Genomic DNA, 13,242 nt, shown 5'->3' on the forward strand with positions numbered 1-13,242 from the left:
GGTATCTATCTGCAACTGTTTCAAGTGTTGACTAAAATTGTTGATGAGTGAGTATTTTTCAATACAAGTATCAGTACAAACAAACCATTGCAACAATGGAAGTATCTTTTTTTAAAAGAAAATCCATTCTTAGAATGTGAACAAGGCTATGACATTATGCTTAGTCTTTGCCAAACAGAAAGAATTTGGCTTTTCTTGAATTGTTGCAGTCCACATGACAAAGGAACTCAATAGTTTTAATATAATCACATAGCTTGTTCAGCCATTTCAGAGGGCAGTTAAAAATCAGATATCTATATGTGAACTATGGTCACACAAAGGCCATAATGAGTATCCCAAGTGGACGTCAGTGTATTTTGGAAATTTTATGGCTATCTAATGTCATTAATAGACTTTTATTTCTAGATTTACAAATTGGATTAAATTTCTAAAATTTCAAAGTGAGATTTGAATGTATATTTTCAAAGTATACCCAGCTTTGTGTTTCTTTTCCAAACAGAAGACTGCAGTTAACAAATGACAAGTTAAATGGTGCATAATACTTTATTCTACTAAAGAATTCTGAATTGAATTTATATAAACATATTAAATTCGTGTCAAAGTTGTTGATTTTGATTACTGCAAATGGTATGAAGTATTCTAACAATTTTAAAATATTGCTTCATTCTTAGGATAGAAGTTTGTCCAGTAATTTTTGGTAACCTGTAAGTTTAATTACTGTGGTGTTGTTAATGAGCTTGTCCTACAGTTTTTTTCCCCCAAAAATGTACTTTATTCATAAATTATACATTTATACATGGCATCATCTTCATTCACTGCACCGAGTGTATTATCACATTCACTTAAAATAGTTACAACATAACAACATTTAATCAGTTTTTTAATCTCAAACATTCTGTCAGCAATAAGTTTGAGAGGTTATTACACAGGGTCAACCCCAAAGTGCCCATTGGCAGGACCCTACATTGTGGCCTTTCACCACAGGCACAAGCACCAAGCTTCAGTGCATCTCCTGGCATGCAGAGTCAACGAACCTGTGAAATTTTTAATCTCGCACCCACAGTAAAATTACCCAACTTCCACATTCAGATATTCAATCATCAATAGATGATTAGAGCAGGATAAAATGTCAGCGCAACATTGTGGGCCGAAGGGCCTGTACTGCGCTGTAATGTTCTATGTAATAAACATGCAGTTGACAAGCATATGACTCTTGAAACAGGTAACAAACCAGGTGATGTGCAGCAACAGATCGTTGATTCACTCTCTCACACACTGTGCTAATTCAAACGTCTTTGGGATGTCAATCTAAATAGGCATTAGATATTGATTAGCTGCATTACTTTTGTATTTCAAAGATTATTCTTTCACCTCCCTGTATCTGGTTTTAATTAATTATGGAGGTCCCTGGCAGACCTTTAATATATTGCAAGTTTGACTCTGAACTTTCAAAGATTACGACCAAGTGGCGTTGCTTCAGTAGCATAGTGGTTAAGTTACTGGACTAGCATCTACTTACCTGGATCATTAGTCTGAGTAAAAACAGAAAAGGCTGGAAGCATTCAGCATGCCAGGCAGCATCTGTGGAAAGAGAAACTGAATTAACATTTCAGGCCCAACACCCTCTGCCAGAACTCTGAGAAAAGCTCTTGTACTTCAAATATGAACTCTGTTTCTCTTTCCAAAGATGCTACTTGACATGCAGGGTTTTTCAAGCATTTTCTGCTTTTATTTTAGATTTCCAGCAGCTGCACTTTCTTTTTGATTTATGAGTTAAAGTCCCACCATAGCATCTGAAGAAATGAAATTCATGTAATTAGATGAATCCATTAGCATCAACAATAGCAACCATGAAACTACCTGACTGTCATTTAAAAAAAAACAACCTCAGACTCCTATTTATTGACTACAGCCCCGCCTTCAATAGCATAATTCCAAACAAATTCATCTCCAAACTCCTCGACCTAGGACTCAGCACCCCCTCCGCAACTGGATCCTTGAGTTCCTGACCAACAGATCGCAATCAGTAAGGATAGGCAGCAACACCTCTGCCACGATTACTCTCAATACTGGTGCCCTGCAAGGCTGCATCCTCAATCCCCTGCTCTATTCTCTATACACTCACAACTGCGTGGGCAGATTCTGCTCTAGCTCCATCTACCAGTTCGCAGATGACACCACCGCCATGGGCTGGATCTCAAATAATGACGAGACGTGGTACAGGAAGGAGGTAGAGAACCTAGTGACATGGTGTCAAGACAACAACCTTTCCCTTAATGTCAGCAAAACAAAAGAGCTGTTCATTGATTTCAGGAAGTGGGGCAGATCACATGTCTCTTTGTATCAATGGTGCTGAGGTGGAGATGGTCGAGAGCTTCAGGTTCCTAGGTGTAAACGTCACTAACAGTTTGGCATGGTCCAACCACATAAACACTACGGCCAAGAAAGCACACCAGCGCCTCTACTTACTTAGAAGGCTTAGGAAATTTGGCATGTCCGTGCTGACCCTCACCATTTTTTATAGATGCACCATAGAAAGCATCCTATCTGGATGCATCACAGCTTGGTATGGCAACTGCTCAGCCCAAGGCCACACGAAATTGCAGAAAATTGTAGACACAACTCAGTCCATCATGAAAACCAGCCTCCTCTCCATGGACTCTGTCTACACTTCTTGCTGCCTCGGTAAAGCAATCAACATAATCAAAGACTCCTCCCAGCCTGGACATTCGCTCTTCTCCTCCCTTCCATCAGGCAAAAGATACAAAAGCTTGAAAACACGCACCACCAGCCTCAAGGACAGCTGATCTATCCTGCTGTTATAAGACTTGAATGGATATCTTGTATGATAAAGATGAACTCTTGACCTCACAATCTACCTCATCATGGCCCTTGCACTTTATTGTCTACCTGCATCGCACTTTCTCTGTAATTGTAACACTATATTCTGCATTTAGTTATTGCTCTTCACTTTGTACTATCTTGATGTACTTATGTTTTGAAATGATCTGCATGGATGGCATGCAAAACAAAAATTTTCACTGTATCTTGGTACATATGACAATAATAAACCAATTACCAATTGATTCACTGATGTCCTTGCCTTATTATATGTGATTATGACATGAAATTTTGCACAGGGAAATATGAAATTATTAATTTTGTTAGGAAAAATGAGAAGCAAAACAAACTAAACAGTACTATTTTACAGGGTGTTCAGGAACAGAGGAAGTATGCTCTTTGTGAAGGCAGAAAATTTGAGGAGACATATTGGATCCTTGTTTTATAAATAGTGCTGTAGAGTACAATGGCAAGGAAATTGTGTTAAGCCTTTACATAAAACTGCTTAGGCTTCAGTTGCACTATTGTGTTTGATTTTACGCGTCACAGAAGAGGAAGGATGTCAAGGCTGCAGAAAGGATGCAGAGGAGATTTATCAGAAATGGTACCAAGGATGAAAGACTTAGCTATGTGAAGAACCTAGTGAAACTGAGTTTGTTTATTTACCCAGAAAGGGGAAATTTTATTGAGCTGTTACAAGCCCTGAAAATATTTGGTAGGCAAATTAAAGAGAAATTCTTTCCTGTGGTGGGAGGATCTGACCAGAAGGCACAGATCTAAAGCAATGGCAAAATGACTAAAAGTGACAAAGGGAAAAAAAAATGCAGTGAGCTTGAAAATTTTGAATGCATCACCTGAAAGAGTGTGGAAGCAGATTCAGTAATAATATTTTGAAGCAAATTGGAGAAATACTTTAAATGGAAAAAATTGTAATGTTGTGGGGAAAGAGCAGGAAGTTGGAGTAATTGGATATTCATTCAAGGAAATGGCACAGAGAAAATAGGCTGAATGCCTTCATCTGTGCCATTTCACTCTACAATTCCAGACTTTCATGTTCTTCATGTTTGTATATGCAGAAATGGTCAGCAACATTAATCATGCCCTTGGCATTAAGTAATCATTAAAAATGGAGTCTTTCCCAAAGGTTACAGAATAGCAATTGTAACAGAAAATTCAAAATGCAGCATGGACGTTCATTTGAAATGTAGTATTTTTATTATTTGGATTTGGCTTTGCAACTGCCCTTTTAGTCTTAAGAAATTAAAATTATCTACAGAAAAAAAAATACAGCCAGACTTAGTGCACATATTGCAAGGCGCTCAAATAGTTTTTTAAAACTTCCATTTCAGGGAGGAGCACTTATATTGATAGATCACATAACACTATTAAAAAATACCAGGGTACTTCCCAGTTAGACATAGGCAGAGAAAAATTGGGACGTCCTGAGGTGACTAGACTCAGAGTCTTTTTAAGATTCTTGGTTGGGAGTTCTAAAGAGTAAAACAAATTGCCTTTAACAGACAAAGGGACGAATAAAAGGTCTATCAGAAATGGAGTGTTCAGGGAGTGTTACAAATGCCCCTCACTTCCAACAAACTTCCCATGGGAATGGTGCTAATCTTTAAAGCTAATTGGAAACTGCTCAACTGTTGCAGTTTAATGTGGGGAAGTGTGAGGTAATGTACTTCAGTAAGAGGAATCAAAGGCAGATTATTATGTAAATGACGAGAGCTGCAGTGAAATGTAGAGTAATCTAGGTGTTCTAGTGCATGAATCACAAAAAGTTAACAGGAAAGTCCAACAAGTAGTTAAGAAGGCAAATGACATTTTGGCCTTTATTGTGAAGGGTTTGGAGTTTAAGAATATGGATGTTTTGTTACATCTGTACAGGGAGTTGACAAGGCCACACCTGGAATACTGTGCACAGTTTTGGCCTCCTTAACTAAGTAAGGATAGCATTGGAGGGTGTCCAAATGGGATTCACCATTGGGATGAGAGTGCTGTCCTATCAAGAGAGGCTAGACAGTTTGGGTCTGTATTCCTTGGACTTTAGAAGGATGAGGGGTGACCTTATTTCAAACATATAAGATCCTAAGGGGGCTTGACAGGGTAGATGTTGAGATGTGTTCACTCGTGGATGAGTCACAAACAAGGGGGCATAGCTACAAAATAAGGGGCCAGTCATATAAAATTGAGGTGTGAAGCAATTTCTTCTCTCAGAGGATGGTGAATCTCTGGAATTCTCTGCCCCTGAGGGTGGTGAAAACCAGATTTTTATATATATTTAAGGTGGAGATAGATGAATATTTGAAAGATCAAGGAATTGAGTGTTATGGGGAACTGGCACAAAAGAGGAATTGAGGTCAACATTGATCAGCCATGATCATATTGGTGGGGCAGGCCTGAGGGACCTGGTGGCTTACTCCTGCTCCTATTTTCTTGTGTTCTCGTGTTCTTGTATGGTGACTACATAAGAGAATCAAAGTCATCTTAAGACACTGGAAAAATATCACCAACAATATCTTCACAAAATACTCCAAATTCACTAGAAGGAAAAGTGAACAAACCTAAGAGTCCTCTTCCGGGCCAACACCCTCATCATTGAGGCCTAGTTACTCTCAATCAGCTTTGTTGGGCAGCCCATGTCATTCACATGCCTGACAACAAACTCCTGAAACAGACACTCTATTCTGAGCTCTGCTGTGGAAGGAGATTACTGGGCAAAATGAGAAGAAGTTTTAAAGCTGTGCTCAAAGCTTCACTGAAGAAGTACAACATTCCCACTGACTCCTGGGAACCTGAGGCCCATGACCACACGGAGTGAAGAAGGAGCATTCGGGATAGTATTGGGAATTTCAGGTCCCTGCACTTGGAGCACAGAGAATCCCAGTGTAAGCAGCAGAAGGAACAAACCACATCACTACACATCTGCCTGCCCCATTAGCCCCCTTCTGTGCCCTTTGTGGAAAATTCTGCATTTCCCACATTGACCTGAATATCCACCTCAGAACACACAAAATTGGAGTGGAAACAATTCACTCTCAATCCTGAGGGACTGCTACAGAAAAGAAGAACAGACCTGAAGAAAATTGGAAAGACAGATTTTAGACATTAACAGACATACACACCAACATCCCTCTGCCTCTCCATACCTCTCAGTATCCTTTTGCCTATTGTGCATTCCTTTGCTTTTTTGTGGCTTCCCAAATGCCTCATACATCTCTAGATTTAATAACCAGGGATATATTTCATCTGGGGCTGGCAATGTATCCTCTTTGCCTTTTACTATGTTTATCCCAATGCAGTACTTCACACTCTTTTTCCTTGTCAACAATTTTAGCAACATTCTCTCTCATTAAAAATCCAACTCACATCCCCTGACCCCTATGTATAGTTTTTCTCTTTGGTCCCTAATAAGACCTACCCTTTCTATAGTGTAGAACACCAATGACACACTGTGAGTGAGTCTGAAAATTAAAATAACATGACTGGAAGCTTGCAAACATATATCTATTTGAACATCAATGTTTCCCAATCTGTCACCATTGTAAAAAATACTCTGCCTTTCAGTTTGGAGACAGAAGAGACTGCAGATGCTGGAATCTGGAGCAACACACAAAACACTGGAGGAACTCAGCGGGTCAGGCAGCATCCATGGAGGCAAATGGAGAGCCGACATTTCGGGTCAAGACCCAGATGAATCTCTTGAGTATATGTTGGCACTCAGTGAATTCCCATCAATTCCATTCCTCCGCGTATTTCCCTGTAATTTATTCTCACTCATATGCCCTTTTAGCTCCTCCCTCTCCCCTCCAATATTCCTGCCATCCACTTACATTTATTTATAGTTGCGATTTAACCTACCAACCAGCATGGCTTTGGGATGTGGAAAGAAACTGGTGAACAGGGAGCATATGCAAACTATTTATAGAGAGCATCCAACGTCAGGATCGAACCCAGGCTGCTGGAGCTGAGTGGCAGCAGCAATAACTGCTGTGCCACTGTGCTGCCCTGCCATGTTTTCACCTACTCACTTAGCATTTATATCCCACAATTTTTGTATCACTGGAAAAAATGTAAAATTTAACATTTGGTCCCCTCAGCCAATTTTTTTTATTGTGACTAACTGGGGCCTAAGAACCAATCCCTGCAGTGACCCACAAGTCGTAGCTTGCCAACCTGAGAAAGACTGACTCTTATCTTTCTGTCCATGAACCAATCCTCAGCCCATCCCAGTGCACATCCCAAGTCCATGTGCTCTAATCTTGTTGACCAACCTCCTGTGTGGGAAATTTTTGCAAGCCTTCTGAAAAGTTTGAGACACTATTGGTTCCCATTGGTTCCCCCCTTATCTATTCTACAAATTGCATCCTCAAAGAACTCCAGTACATGTCAAACTGGACTATTGGACGTGTACTTGAAAAGCCATGAGTTACAGAGCTATGAACCCAAGTGCTGGAAGGTGGGATTAGGTAACTCAAACAGCATCTATCTTAATGCAAGCAGTATAACTAGTAAAGTAGATGAACTCAAGGCTTCAATTAATACATGGGTCTATGATATCGTTGACATTACTGATATACTTGAGTGGCAGTCAGACCTGGCAACTCAATATCCCACTCTTTCAGTTCTTTTCAGTTCTGACAAAGGTCTCTGACCCGAAACATTGATTCTGTTTTATCTTCCCACAGATACGCCCTTGGGGTACAAGTCCATAGATCCTTGAAAGTGGCAGGTAGATAATGCGGTTAGGAAAGCATATGGGATAATGGCCTTCATTAGTAGGGGCACTGAATACAGAAGTAGGGAGGTTATGCTCCAACTTTATAAATCTTTGGTCAGACCTTAGCTGGAGTACCATGTGCAGTTTTGGTCACCACACTGTAGGAAGGATGTGATAGTGCTGGAGAAGGTGCAGGGCATGTTGCCTGGGATGGAGCAGTTCAGTTATGAGAAGAAACTGGAGAAGCTAGGTCTGTTCTCCCTAGAGTGGAGGAGGTTAAGCGGGGACATGAATGAGGTATATAAAATTATGAGGGGTATGGGTAGGGTAGACTGCAGGAAACTTTTCCCCAGATCAGAGATAAAACTACAGGACATAGATTGAGGGTAAGGGGGAAGAGGTTTAGGGTAATGGGGACCTTCTTCACCTGGAATGCACTGCCTGAGTGAGTGGTTGATGCTGGGTCACTGACAACATTTGTCTAAATGAGCACTTGAATTGCTAAGGCACAGAGGGCTATAGACCAAATACTGGGAGATGGGATTAATACAGAAGACTGCTCACTGGTCAGCGTGGACAAGTTGGGCTGAATGGCCTGTTTCCCTGCTATACCATTCTATGACTATGACTCTTTTTCATCTGGCACAGCACAGATGGTTTGAATGATCTCCTGTGTAATAAACTTTATTCATAATGACATAACGAACAACGGAGGACTGGAGGAGAGCTAATGTTGTTCCGTTTTTCAAGGAAGGCTCTCAGAATCAGCTGGGAGATTATAGGCCGGTGAGCCTGACATCAGTCATGAGTAAATTACTGGAAGGTATTCTAAGGGACAGGATATATAAGTATTTGGATAGACAGGGCTTGATTAGAGATAGTCAACATGGCTTTGTGCATGGTAGGTCATGTCTAACCAATCTTATAGAGTTTTTCGAGGAGGTTACCAAGAAGGTCAATGAGGAAAAGGTGGTGGACATTGTCTACATGGAATTTAGCAAGGCCCTTGACAAAGTCCCACATTGATGATAACGTGGTAAACTGGATCAGCAAATTTGCAGATGACACCAAGATTGGAGGCGTAGTGGACAGCAAGGAAGGCTATCAAAGCTTGCACTGTGACCCTGGCCAGCTAGGAAAATGGGCTGAAAAATAGCAGATGGAATTTAACGCAGACAGGTGTGAGGTGTTGCATTTTGGGAGGACAAACCAGGGTAGGACTTACACAGTGAAAGGTAGGGCTCTGAGGTGTGCGGTAGAACAGAGGGACCTGGGAATACAGATCCAGAGTTCCTTGAAAGTGGCATCACAGGTAGATAGGGTCGTAAAGAGAGCTTTTGGCACATTGGCCTTCATAAATCAGGGCACTGAGTACAGGAGTTGGGATGTTATGTTGAAGTTGTACAAGACGTTGGTAAGGCCAAATTTACAGTATTGTGTGCAGTTCTGGTCACCTACCTACAGGAAAGATATCAATAAGCTTGAAAGAGTGCGGAGAAAGTTTACAAGGATGTTGCCAGGACTTGAGGACCTGAGTTATATGGAAAGGTTGAATAGGTTAGGACTTCATTCCCTGGAGCGCAGGAGAATGAGGGGAGATCTTATAGAGGTATACAAAATTATGAGGGGTATAGATAGGGTATGCAGGTTTTTTCCCCTCAGGTTGGGTGAGGCTAGAACTAGAGGTCATAGGTTTAGGGTGAAAGGTGATATACTTAAGGGGAATCTGAGGGGGAACTTCTTCACTCACAGGGTGGTGCGAGTGTGGAACGAGCTGCCAGTGGAAGTGGTGGATGTGGGTTCAATTGTAACATTTAAGAGAAGTTTGGATAGGTACATGGATGGGCGGGGTTTGGAGGGATATAGTCCGGGTGCAGGTAGATGGGACTAGGCAGAAAACCAGGCCAGCATGGACTAGATGGGCTGAAGGGCCTGTCTCTGTGGTGCTCAGTGACTCTATAAGAAAATTGGAGCAGTAGTAGGCCACTCAGCCCTTCATGCCAGCCCCGCCATTCAATGTGATTGTGGTGGATCTGCCCCAGGCCTCATATCCTCTTCTGTACCACTTCCACATGGCCCTCAATTTCTCAGTCTTTCAAAAATGATCAGTTAGCTTAACACTATTACAGCGCCAGCGACCTGGGTTCAATTCCCGCCGCTGACTGTAAGGAGTTTGTACGTTCTCCCTGTGTCTGCGTGGGTTTCCTCCGGGTGCTCCGGTTTCCCCCTACATTCCAAAGACATACGGGTTAGGAAGTTGTGGGCATGCTATGTTGGCGCCGGAAGCATGGCGACACTTGCGGGTTGCCCCCAGAACACTCCATGCAAAAAGATGCATTTCACTGTGTGCTTCGATGTACATGTGACTAATAAAGAAATCTTATCTTTAAATACCCGCAAAGGTTTAGCCTCCAAAACCCTCTAGGCTAGAAAATTCCAGACATACACCATGAAGTTGCTACACGCCACAGTTTTAAATGACTGCCTGCTAATCTTGAAATATCTCCCCTCTTTCAAGATTCTCTCATTAGTGGAAACATTTCAACATCTCCTCCGTCCTGCCCCCCTCAGGATCTATATAAGATCACCAGTCATTCTTTGAAATTCCAAAGAATATAGATCTAATTTCTTTAGCAGCTCTCATCCCAGCAAATGGCCCAGTGAATCTGATTTAGACTGCCTCCAACGCCAGAATATCCTTTCCACAATAAGGGGACCAAAACTTTGCCACAATTATCTAATCTTATGTCAGACTGATTGTCTGACTGATCTGTGGGATAATTCTCCCAATTTAGAAACATTGCAAATGTTTGTGAAGAATTCTTTGGATGGTTAACAGGCCTGGGAATGACACTGTCATGACTGAATCCAAAGCCTACATCAATGCTGAGTGTATCTGTCACTGTCTATTATTTTGTTATTGCTATTTCATTGCAACTGAGTAGTTTGATAGGCCATTTCAGAAGGCAGTTAAGATTCAATCAGGTCAGACTGGGTAAAGATGAATGATTTCCTGACCACAAAGGATATTTTTGAACAATCCAAGTTTCATTGTTGCCATTGGACCCAGGTTCCATCCTGACCTCAGATGCTATCTGGAGAGTTTGCACGTTCTCTTCGTGACCCCATGAGTTTCCTTCGGGTTCTCTGGTTTCCTCCCAATTCCAAGAGACATGTTGGCAGATTAATTAGCTACTGCAAATTATTCCTTAGTTTGGTTAATGGCAGAAAGAATGACAGGGGAGTCGATGGGTGAGAGAGAATACATTGCAAGGGTATAGTGAAATATGGAGAGTGGTAATGGGACTGGTGATATAGCTCCCCTTGGAGCAGACATGGACCCAATGGGATAAATCAGAGGGTCATACAGTGCAGAAACAGCCCTCTCTGTTTGTTGTTATAATTTTAAAACTTTTTTAAAACCTTATTTAAATTACCATATGTCATGGTGGGTTTTGAGCTCAAATCCTTGGATCTTTAGTCCAGACTACTGGATTACTAATCCAATAATTTAACTAGTAGTCTATCAATTCTGGTAAATATTAAACTCCACACATTTATTAATAAGCTTGTATTAGTGGGTTGAGACACTCTTCTTCAAGTGAAATGCCATCTGTTGATGTAGGGGCCCTTGTAAAAACTTGATGGAGGGGTTTAATATACGTAGCTCCAGTTCTTTGAACTCTTTCAATTTTATGGCCTCCATCAGTTCAAGCAGATGAGATCTGTGAAATTATTCTAATGCACTATACCAAATCAGTTTCAAATCAGGAACTGACTGCATGAAGAACTTTGATTTCCATCCTTTTTCTCTTTGACATAAAATGCTCGAATACAGAGTCGGGTGGAGCCTTTAAAAGAAATTCATAATTTTATTTTTTTTTTACCTAAATAACTCTTGTTTAGTTTCATGAAAACCTAAAGAACAGTGAAGTTGCAAGCAAAACCTAAAAATCTACAAAAAAAGTGTCAAAGACAAGAGGGCATAGGTTTAAGGTGCGAGAAGGGGGTTTAGAGAGGATTTGGGGGGAGTGGTGGATTTTATTCACACGGAGTGGTTGGAATCTGGAACACATTGCCTTAGGAGGTGATGGAGGCAGCTAGTCTCACGATATTTAAGAAGCATCTACACAAGAACTTGAATCATCAAGGCATAGAAGGTAAATGGGATTAGTATAGATGGGTACAACAGTTGGCACAGATGTATGGGCCAGAAGGCCCTGTTTCTGTGCTGTTCTTTAATTTCTGTATAAAATATGTTAAATTCCCAGTTATGCGCTACTGAAAAAAAATTCAATGTGTTGTGTTTTTAGTTATTTATTGTATTTATAAAATTAATGATAGAATACTCTAAACTGAAAAAAATAATTACAGACTTGATTAGTTGGAGACAGTTGGAATGATATGATTCAAAACAAATTATTTCTTTGTATGAATTAATGCTGATATTAATTCTCTGGGTCTACTTGATTTGTTGGAATAGGGGGAAGGAAACAAGGAAACTGAGCAAACTAACATTGCTAAAACAGTCTACAAACTATAGAAATGTAAGTTCCAGAAAGCAAAATGTTTCCTCCTCCAACTAAACAATAACTGTCCTTTTACTTCCAGTATTGCCACCCGGCATGCGAAATGTTTGCGATGACATAACCATCCACTTAATACACCTTTTCAATATTTTCATCTGCCAGGTTGAAAAATATATACTCTCTAGATGTAAACATCATGCACAAGGCTGGCACTCTTGCCCCAGGCCATTGCAAAGGTACTTTTACAGTGATGTTTTGCAGAGTCTTGTAGGATTTTGACACAACACAGTGAAGGAACGATGAAACGATCACTGTCAGGATCCAGGAAAGCCTGGCACTGATGGTATTTACAAGCTCTTATTGCCCTTGTCCTTCGAGCTAGCTGAAGGTCGCAGGTTTAGAAAGGAATCTTTGCTAGTCACTACTTTGTCCGATTCTCTCATTTTACTATGATCGTTGCTATGGTCCCAGTATATCTTTGCCCTGCCACAAAACAAGGCTCTAACGTCATTACACACGTGCTTTCTTTTACAATCAATGTTTAATTTATGCATCCTCAGTTTTCCCTTCAGTACCATCTTTTAAAGAAGCCTCAGATCAGCCGGTTGTCCCACTATTATGTGACTATCTCCTAATAAGTTTTTTTTCTCTCCCGGACTCAACGCTTCCTCTTCACATCATACCAAAGACTGTAATTTATTATTGTACAGTTTAGGCCCAATCCGCTTGCTGTTTTACTAGTCTGCCATTACTCGGTTGCGTTGACTTTCGCTGGTTTGTAGCTTAAGTGTAGTTTGCTTTAAAAGAATCATAAACTGCGTCTCTGGAGTAGAATATGTTTAACTTTTTTTTTACATTGGTGGTCCATCAACAGTAATACATCCAGCTTGCACAGTATGATACTTTATAGTTGTCAAAACATGTAGATTTGGCACAGAATTTATTCAGATAATTTCACAATCTCTTGAGACTTATTACCTGTTAAAATTTCAAGCTTCCGGGTTTAAAATTTCGTCTGGTGGTAAGCACGGTAAACAGGAAGCGATACTGTAGAATGACTACAGCAGCAACAAGAACGTTAAACGACGTGCAATGCAGAATGCGTTGCACAACTCATAATTCAGTAGTACTTTAAACTCCACCAGTAGC

Source organism: Pristis pectinata, chromosome 7, assembly GCF_009764475.1.
Source record: "Pristis pectinata isolate sPriPec2 chromosome 7, sPriPec2.1.pri, whole genome shotgun sequence".
Lineage (NCBI taxonomy): Eukaryota > Metazoa > Chordata > Chondrichthyes > Rhinopristiformes > Pristidae > Pristis > Pristis pectinata.